Genomic DNA, 8,218 nt, shown 5'->3' with positions numbered 1-8,218 from the left:
TTGACATTGGTAAATTATATATGATAACATTTTGTTAAGTTTAAGTAATAATAAATTTTTGTATTTATTAAGTTTGTAAAAAATATATTTATATATATAACTGAAGAAGATATTGTGAACTACGTCTCGAAGTATGCTGGCATAAACAAGATTTATTTGAAATGCGATAAACTTGTAAGAAAAGGTACTGAGTTGTCTGACGTTAGGAAAATTACTTTCAAACTGGGCGTAACTGAATCATTTTATGATAAAGTAGTTGATGCGAGTATCTGGCCTATCAATGTAATTATACGACCATTTCAGTTTTATCAATGGAGTGGTTCAGCGCAACAGGTTCCGTAACACCACAAGCCTATGACAGGCCTCTTAGTATTTATTATGAAAATTCATCGGGGCTTAGAACTAAATCTAAGAAGCTTTATGAATTCACTTCAGATTTGAACTATGATGCTCTAGTTTTTATGGAAACCTGGCTTAATAGTGCATTTTATGACTCCGAATTTTTTGATTCTAACCTCTACAATGTCTATCGCAAAGACCGCGACTCGATAAAAACTGGCGCTACTCGGGGTGGTGGTATTTTAATCGCCGTTCAAAGGAAATATGGTTCGTCACTTATATCGCTGCAGAATGGAGACTCACTGTTGGATCAACTATGTGTTTGCATATATGGCTCTTTGCCTCTCTTTGTATGTGCCTCATACATTCCGCCAGGAAGTGAAGATCATGTGAACATGGCGCATGTAGATAATATTGTAGATTTAGTATCTAAGTGACATGAGAATTATGTTTGTATTTTAGGTGATTTCAACTTAGGGAATGTAGGCTGGGCAGCCGTGGATGATAGTTTAGTCTAGTATCCGAATAACGTTAATAGTTTTTCTGAAACATATGTTGTTGATAACTTATTGAACGCGAATCTTGCCCAGGTAAACACCTTTATTAATAACTTGTCTAGGACGTTGGATCTAATTTTTATTAGTGATAACATGACTTTTTCACTCTCCGAATGTCTTGATCCTCTCTCTTGTCCTGGCTTACATCATGTTCCACTAGTCTTGGAATTAGAATTTTATGAGTTAAAAAAAATTCGATTAGACATGAACTCAGGAAACTTTAATTTTAGAAATTGTGATTTTGATGCAAATATCCCTGGCATTAGTAAGAAGATTGAATTCCTTCAATGCCCTAGCAATAGGCGAATTAGCGACATATGTGGTTTTGGCCCAATCCAATAAAAAAATATCATGATTTCGAAGTGTTGTAGATGGCATATTGAAGCGAATACGCTCCAAAAGAAACGGTGAGTCAATCGTGCTCCCTATCAAATCATAAATAAATATCAGCGCTAGAATAGATCTTCTACTATCCAGGGCCTTCAGTCTTATAAGTAGACATCTAGAGTAGTAAGATGGTAAAGGATCCTGAAAACGTAATGACCGGAGCCCAAAACGCAAACATTTTTTCTGGATCATTTCAAGTCGCTGTACATGACAAGCGTGGTATGGTCTCCAAACGAAGGAAGCATATTCCAATTTAGACCGTACAAGCGATGTATATAGTAGCTTTAATGTATATGGATCATGGAAGTCCGAGCTAAAGCGGCGAATGAACGCAAGCATTGAATATGACTTAGCAATAACACAGTTAGGTTGACTCTGAAAGAGAAATTTAGCATCGAAGACAACTCCAATATCTAATATTTCATCAACAGTTTTCAAAACAGAAAGACCGATGTGATACGAGGTGTTAATACTATTACGGGATTTTGGAAATGAGATGTGAAAGCACTTATTAATATTTAAATGTAAGCAATTCCTACTACACAAATCTATTACTCTGTCAAAATCTGACTGCAGCCGTAGGGAATCTGCCTGATTCGTGACTGAAATTTTCAAATCATCTGCGTACAACAAAAAATTCGAGTAAATGAAGCAATGACGTATGTCATTAATAAAAATTACGAATAGGAGAGGTCCTAGGATACTTCCTTGAGGAACACCAGAGGTCGCGGTAAAAGAACGAGAACTGACACCATCGACCACAACAGTACAATTCCGATCCGCCAGGTAAGACTTCACCCATGATAGAATATTGGAGTGAAATCCAGAATCAGCAAGTTTTAAAAGTAGTAAATTATGGCTAACTTTATCGAAAGCCTTAGAAAAATCAGTGTAGATGGTATCTACTTGTGCTCTATTATAAAAGACAGAGAGACAATATTCAGTAAAAACAGCAAGATTAGTCACAGTCGACCTACCGGACATAAAACCATGCTGGTTGGGTGAAATAACACTTTTTACCGCAAACGATATATTTTCTTTAATTATAATCTCGAAAAGTTTCGATATTGTGGAAAGTTTTGATATTGGGCGGTAGTTGGCAATATTGCTCTTATTGCCCATTCTTGAAAATAGGAGTAATGGAAGTTACTTTCCAGGCACTAATAAAATCTCCCCGATTTAGAGATTTATTGAAAATTAATAAAATTGGATAAGCAATTGCAACAGTATTTTTTAGCAAAAATGAACACAGTCCATCCACATCAGATTGTTTTGAGAACTTTAACACCGAAATTCCCCGAATAACATCATCAAGTGATATGGAAAGTTCACCAAAATTTATTTGAGTAACATCAGTATGCTCAACCACATCAGGCAAAACAGTATCAGACACAAAGTTAGAGCTGAAGAAATCTGCAAAAAGATTGACGGCATCAGTAAGAGAGTATGCAGAGGTTTTATTATAAAAAACATGAGATGGGCTGCTAGAGCATGACTTTTTAGCTCTAACGTAGCGCCAGAACGATTTCGGATTCGACTTAATGTCGCATTCAAATTTCTCAACATATTTTTTATGATCCCGTAATAGTATTAACACCTCGTATCACATCGGTCTTTCTGTTTTGAAAACTGTTGATGAAATATTAGATATTGGAGTTGTCTTCGATGCTAAATTTCTCTTTCAGAGTCAACCTAACTGTGTTATTGCTAAGTCATATTCAATGCTTGCGCTCATTCGCCGCTTTAGCTCAGACTTCCATGATCCATATACGTTAAAGCTACTATATACATCGCTTGTACGGTCTAAATTGGAATATGCTTCCTTCGTTTGGAGACCATACCACGCTTGTCATGTACATCGACTTAAAATGATCCAGAAAAAATGTTTGCGTTTTGGGCTCCGGTCATTACGTTTTCAGGATCCTTTACCATCTTACTACTCTAGATGTCTACTTATAAGACTGAAGGCCCTGGATAGTAGAAGATCTATTCTAGCGCTGATATTTATTTATGATTTAATAGGAAGCACGATTGACTCACGGTTTCTTTTGGAGCGTATTCGCTTCAATATACCATCTACAACACTTCGAAATCATGATATTTTTTTATTGGATAGGGCCAGAACCACATATGTCGCTAATTCGCCTATTGCTAGGGCATTGAAGGAATTCAATCTTCTTACTAATGCCAGGGAAATTTATTTTTCGGTAAATAAATCAAAGTTTAAACTTATACTAAATGAATTGATATGATAGATAATATTTAAGCTAATAATTTGTAAATAGTCTGTAAGGATATTTTAATTTATCCTAGATTTACTTTGAAATAAAAAAATAAATAATATTAACTACATTTGTTTTAATATATTTGTAAATACATTGATAGAATTTGCAGAAAATTTGTCATTTCTTGAGCGTGTGAAAATCCATCGATTTTCTTGTAAATCAATTTCGAATTCTACAAGTAAAATAAAAAATGTACTGCTTGTTTTCGAAAGTTGTCTCATATATTCGAAAAGATCTATCTCGATACTCCAATTTGTGAAATGTTTTCAAAAGTTTTTATTTTGTGAAAGGTATAGAAATTCGATGACATATTTATTGAATTTTCCCGGATATTTTTTTTTCAAATTCTAGCCAATTTAATGTTTTTTTAATATTTGAAAATACAACAATTTTCTTCAAATCACAATTGTTTACTTTCATACGTTTATAGATGTTCCTAAACATTTCGTCAAATTTCAAAACAAGATCTATGGTGAGTGTTTGTTTGATTTTATATATTTTATTATCTGTATATCCAAGATATCCATCCGTTTTAAAATTGAGATCATTATGTCGACTATCTTCATTTTTTATTTCGTATATGTTTTTATAGAATTTTTGTAATTTTATTTGCTTACTCAAAATCGGCTCGTTTATCCATACTTGTTGCAACACTTCCATATTGTGTATAGCATCGATGGGACCCATTAATTTTATATTGTTCTTCAGACGTTTCATATGATAGTATTCATCTTGGATCTGGGACATTGTTTTATCCATACAATTGTTTTTGAAAAAACTATGATAATTTTGTATGACGCAGCTAAAAGAGATGTTGCATATTTTTGCAGTTTTGTAGAAATTCTCTTCGATTATATATAAATCTATAATAAAAATGTCCTGGTTTTCCATTATCTCACAATGTCCTATCAAAACTTATCCGAAGCGATGATTTTTAAATTCAAATGTCATTTTATCAATTTGAATGTACTTTCCAAAGATACAAAAGTTATACCGTACACCATCTAATTTTCGTGAAAAATATCTGTTAGTACGTTTTTCCAACAATGACTTCAAACTCATATAACCATACTTATGTGTCAAAGTTAAGTTATTTATGTTGATTAGTTCGTCGCTGACATTATTCAGATTTTTATTCGACATAATGGAAAATATTTTATATATAACGTCACTACTACACAATTCTTCGATAAAAAAGTCAAAACAATTGTTTAAGGTCAACTCCATTTCTATATGTATATAACAATCATATCTATATCTATATCTATTGAAGCAATCATATTCCATTTGGTATGGAATATTGTCGATATAGTCTTTGTAGTGTCTTTCGATTGAAATTCGAATAACATTTCTGCGACAGTGTATAAAGTCACGCACTACTTGGTGGTATTCTTTCAAGTTTTCAACATCTATATCGCAAGAATATTCTAAAGACTTTCGTTCGTAAACATTCAAAATTAGTGTCAAATTAGAATTGATATTTTTGTAGAGCCGCCTGTGTACTTTTTCTGAAAGTTTTTCTTTGCATTGCGTCACGAACCCACAACAAGTTTGTATTGTTTGAATACATTTATCATTGATTTGCTGTTCTTTATATTTATATATGTTTTTTATGAGTTTTTCTTTCTGTGTGTATATATGTAAAGGAGCTGATGATAAAGTTAGAAAAAGACTTGTATATAGTGTCGAAGGAACCGAAAACAGAATAGAAACTTCGTACTCTTCTTCCAAATGTTGTTCCATCTTGAATGATACTATTTCAATTAATTCATATCGAAGCAGTGTTTATAGATAAACCATCGCCATAAAACATTACATACATAAGCTTGCAATAACATTAGTTTTTTTTTATAATTTGTACATATATATTAGTTTAAATTCTACATTATTTAATTTATCTAGAATGAATGTGTCGAATGTTGTATTTCTGTAAAAATACTCCTTCACATTAGAGTATTCCTTGTGTATACTCTCTCTGGAAATGTTGGTAAATATGAACAAGTCACGCACCACAATGAAAATAATTAATATTGGGACTAATATTCTAGTAAAAAATAAATTTATCACCATCATTATTACTAAAAGTGTAATTGATAGAAATATATCCAAAATGTATGATTTTGTATAGATTTGATGACAAATTACACAAGCAAGTATTAAAGAATTTAATAGTATATTTTTGTTACACAAGTTTGCCACGAATATAATCGGTATTAACCAGTGGTGTGTATCAAGTTTAACCTGTTTCCTATATGTAGAGAAATACATTTCAATCAAAGGATTTCGTATTAGACGTTTAAATCCATCCATCGTTTGTTTCTTATCTATTAGCCGTTAATGATTTGTAGCATTTCTGGTGTATAGGTATTTGTTACATTTAAAAGTGCTCTATGACAACCATAGTTGGGTAAATTTTCATTATCTACCATATTTAGCAATGTGCGAACACCACATGGGATAACACCATTCATTTCTATATACAACGTCTTGTAATATTCAATGCGTTCAGGATCAACACAGTTAACACCGATAGATACTCCGTATTTTGATCCATATTGAGGATACTTATTGTCGATTATTTCATATCCGGATGTGCAAGTAGAACAAATACCTTCCATGGTATATTTTTGACCCTGTAACAAAGGTTTGATATTATTCACTGCAATATTGCATTTTCCATCGGCCATTTGGCAATCGCTATCGAAAAAACTACACGAATTGTAATGCAATTGAAAGCGATCTCCCAACTCGGGTGTTGATGTCAATGTGTCAAACTGTTTGTCATTTGTATTACATGTATATCGATATATATTGGAGTTGGGAATTTTTTCATCCAAATCCTGAATAACCAATGTCGACGGAACACTAAGTGTGTATGTTAGTTTTTTTAGATTGTCATTATACTCGTAGAGAGGAGCACATCCTATTATATCATTGCCATATGGTCCGCCAAGGAGTCTTGGAAACTTTGAAACACATCCGTACTTGCCGATGGACTTTATCGCTATAGATATATTTAGATTACATCTGGCCAAATTTGTGGGCAAACACCAACCTCCTTTACGTAAATATTGATTACTGACGACCACGTTATTATCCGATATATATTTGTATGTAAATTGTGACGAGCTAGTCGCATTACATATGCGTGCACAATCGACGTTCGAAATTTCTATATAGCCCATATAGAAACCGTTGGCACATTTGCCCTGACTATTTGCAATTTGACCTATCAACTCATCACCCTTGTTAAAATTGGGTAGACCTACAAATCCAGATATGTCCGTAATGCAGGGTAAACTTTTACTAAGATAGTTTTCCGAAAAATTCGTTTTGTCCAACTCATTGTACAACACAATCAAAGGTTGTATAAATATCAGGAAAACTACAATCAGAAAAACAATTGCAAATATATAAATAGTAGACATAATCTTATTTTACAAAATTATATCGTTTGTATATAAATTTAAAAGATGCATAAATATCACATATATTCCTTCATTTAGACTATTTTTGTTTACACTAGTATGCATGAAACGAATGAAATAGGTCTTGAAATCATTATTGAATGCAATATCTTTGTTCATTATTGAGAAATAATATAATTCGAAATTTAAAGATTTATTAATTTTCACACATTTCAAATCGACATCGCCAACATTTTTTACTGAAATTATATCACAACTATCTATACCGATGTGTTGAAATATTTTGTTCAACTCTTCGCGCATGCTATTCTCTGTCGCGATATAGATTATTTTGCGATTGTCGGCGCTGTTATCATTATTGTATTCATCATAGTCATTATTATTATCAAAGGTCCACGCCTAACAATGTCGATATTTTGTGACGTAAAATTGTTTATAAAACACTCCGATTGTAATTGTTTTAGGTAGATAATATTCTGTGTTATACGTTTCCAGGATGTCGGTGGTGTTATCATTATCATAACACATGCCGGGAGTAAGGGTGGCGTTTTAATAACATCGCGCATCAAGTATTTTATTGATTTGACCGTGCACGATAGATTACGTGCCGAAAATGCATATGTTTTGTCAAAGAATGTAGGATTAAAATTTACCGACTCTTTACTTAGGCAAAATTTTCTATATTTTTGCATATAAATTATATTCAATTGTTTTTTCATCGAATTTGGTAGTGCATTTGTAATATCCGTAGACATCATATACATTCGTACAAATACACTCTTACCGAGTATGCCCAATGAGAGCAAATACAAAACTTTTTGTAATTTTGAATTCATTTCAAGTATTGTCGGTTGTCGAGCTGTCACTATTTCATGTTGGAAAATTAGAAAATTGGCGTAAATATCTGTGATATATTGAGCTGTGACAACTCATCTATTTCGTAAATCTGATCTTCTCTATCCTCAATATATCCAAAGTGTGAAATTTCACCAAAATTCAATGTATTATTCTCATTAGATACACATCGACTAGTATTATTTGTAATATTCATAATGGCTGTCTTTGTATTTTTCGGTCCTTTGCCATCAAATGTGACAATTAAATTTGGCGACAATAATTTTATAAACATATTCAGTAAACGCAACGGTTGTGACATCGTATCTTGCTGCTGGGACATTTGATAAAAGAGTACATTATCATCACAGACAATATAGAGACGCTT

This window comes from Eurosta solidaginis, chromosome X, assembly GCF_040869045.1.
Source record: "Eurosta solidaginis isolate ZX-2024a chromosome X, ASM4086904v1, whole genome shotgun sequence".
NCBI lineage: Eukaryota > Metazoa > Arthropoda > Insecta > Diptera > Tephritidae > Eurosta > Eurosta solidaginis.
The sequence above is the reverse complement of the archived record's forward strand: the minus strand, read 5'-3'. Positions refer to the sequence as shown.